The following is a 2199-nucleotide window of genomic DNA, read 5'->3' on the forward strand; positions in this document are numbered from 1 at the left end:
TATACTAATACATAGGAAATAAATTCATATGTTTGTCAATGGTGAATGAAAAAAATGAAAGTTGATAATGGGGACAAATAAGCAAAGTAAAAGAAAGAGGAAGGAAGGAAAGAAGGAAGGTGAGAGGGAGGGTGGAAGGGAAGAAGGGAGTGAGGAAGAAAGAAAAAAAAAGAAAGGTAAGGAGGAAGGAAGAAAAGTCAAAGAAAGAAAATTGTTTTTTCTTTTGAAATAGTTTGAGAGCAATGGACTCAAGTAGAGATAACCACATAAGGAAAAGCACACAGCCAGGGAAGCATAAGTCTGTAGAAACAAAGACAAATGACCCAATTTGGATGGAACATCAGAGCATTTCAAGTGGAACAGAAGATAAGCCTGAAAGGGTAAGTTGGTAGGCTGAAGTTGGTCTGTTTCTGTCTTTAAAAAATAAGATATATACTTCATTAATATATAATATTATATATGGATTGACCCTGGAATTCAGGCTCACAATTGAAGACATTTGGTATCCACATGAGAGCAAATTTTCAAAAAGAGACATATTCTGTCCTTTCTCCTAAAATCGATCCTCCTTCTCTCCTGCCTCAGTGCAGCTCACTTCCACAGCACTTCCTGTGGTTCTGTGATGTCATTTCCTTTCGTAGCTATTAGTTCCCCACCGCGTGTGTGGTTCACTCAACCCAGACCTGTCTGGGAACAGATGTGATTTCCAGCTGTGTCTATGTACCAACCACAGTGGGTTCATTAATAACAATTATTAAGTACTTTATGATACAAATTGAGCCTGTAGCAATGAAGAAAACATCCAGTCACTTGTTTTATGGCCTCTAGACAGCGCGAACTATAAATTCCCATTATCTCAACATTATCAGCACTGGCAAATGGATCTAAGCATGAGTCATAAATAAAACTACCAAACAGCTCAATCATTCTGAAAAGAACAGAGCATAAATTAACACTTGACGACATAATGTTATATATGAACTTAAATAGTAGCTCAAGCCTTCCCGTCGGCTAATTATGCAAATTATTATTTTTAAAACTTATGTTGGTAGTTGCATGACTGGCTCACAATGAGAGTTCAATAAATATGCAGTCTGTACACTGCCCTCCCTTGACCTGAGAGCTCCCACTAATTACATATGAAGAACAGCAAAAATAAAGAGAGAAAAATTTCAACTGAGAGAATGTTTCTCAGGACTACAGGGAGTAGAAAAAAAACACATTTTCTCCAAATACTACTTTGCATAGGAAAAATGATTTAATTGGGAAAGATTGATAGAAGAGGAGCCACAAAAACTGTATGCAATATTGTTTCCTGGGTGGTAGCCCATATGGATTTTCAGTCAATTATAAAAATATTTATTAAGTTACCACTCTGTGTTGGGTTATCGCTCAGTCATCCAAGCTGTCTTAAGTAATGAAGATGGAACAGAAAGATAAACACATGAAGGTGATTTTTGAAAGAAAGATAGCCAATAAACGTGATAGAAACCAGAGACATGCAAATGAAAACCACAAGATAATATTTTTCATATTTTAAGTCAATTCCCCATACTGGGGAGGAAGCAGTGAAATGGGAAATCTAATCATTGGCTAAAAGGCATCTAAAGAGTTCAAACTTGGCAGGTCACTTGGTAATATCTACCAAGAGCCCTAAAAATGTCCATGACTTTTTTTACATTAAGGTATAACTAACATACAACTTTACATTATTTTCAGGTACATGACATGCTGATTTGATGTTTGCATAAACTGGAAAATGATGACCATCTAGCTAACATACAAAAATATGAAACATTTCACAAATGTGAGTATTATCTTGCACAAGGGCCAGGCCGATCTCTGTATTGTTTCAATGTGATAGATGTGCTGGCAAAGTGGACCTAGTGTCCATAACTTCTGACCACTACATCTTCTAGTTCCGGAAAACTTTTCATGTACCAATTTGATGCCATTTATAAAAGAAAAAAGTAGCAAATAAAAAGATTCGTTAAGGGAATGGAGAATAGCTAAAATAAAGTCTGCAAGGAAATGGTTAAATAACTCATGGTTCACCCATAGGATGAACTACTGCTGTGCCTTCAAAAATTATTTTGTGAAGATTGTTTAATATGAAAGTGTTCACGGAGCACTTTAAACAGGTTGTAAAATGGTGTGTATAATTTCAATTATTAACCATATTAGGAAGGTTTTACACAC

General features: G+C 35.8%; 1 pseudogene; it reads right to left on the reverse strand.

Moving 5' to 3' along the window:
• Nucleotides 1-1783: 1783 nt before the first annotated feature.
• Nucleotides 1784-1883, reverse strand: LOC136170091 (U6 spliceosomal RNA; annotated as a pseudogene).
• Between the last annotated feature and the right edge of the window lie 316 nt (nucleotides 1884-2199).

This window comes from Muntiacus reevesi, chromosome 5, assembly GCF_963930625.1.
Source record: "Muntiacus reevesi chromosome 5, mMunRee1.1, whole genome shotgun sequence".
Lineage (NCBI taxonomy): Eukaryota > Metazoa > Chordata > Mammalia > Artiodactyla > Cervidae > Muntiacus > Muntiacus reevesi.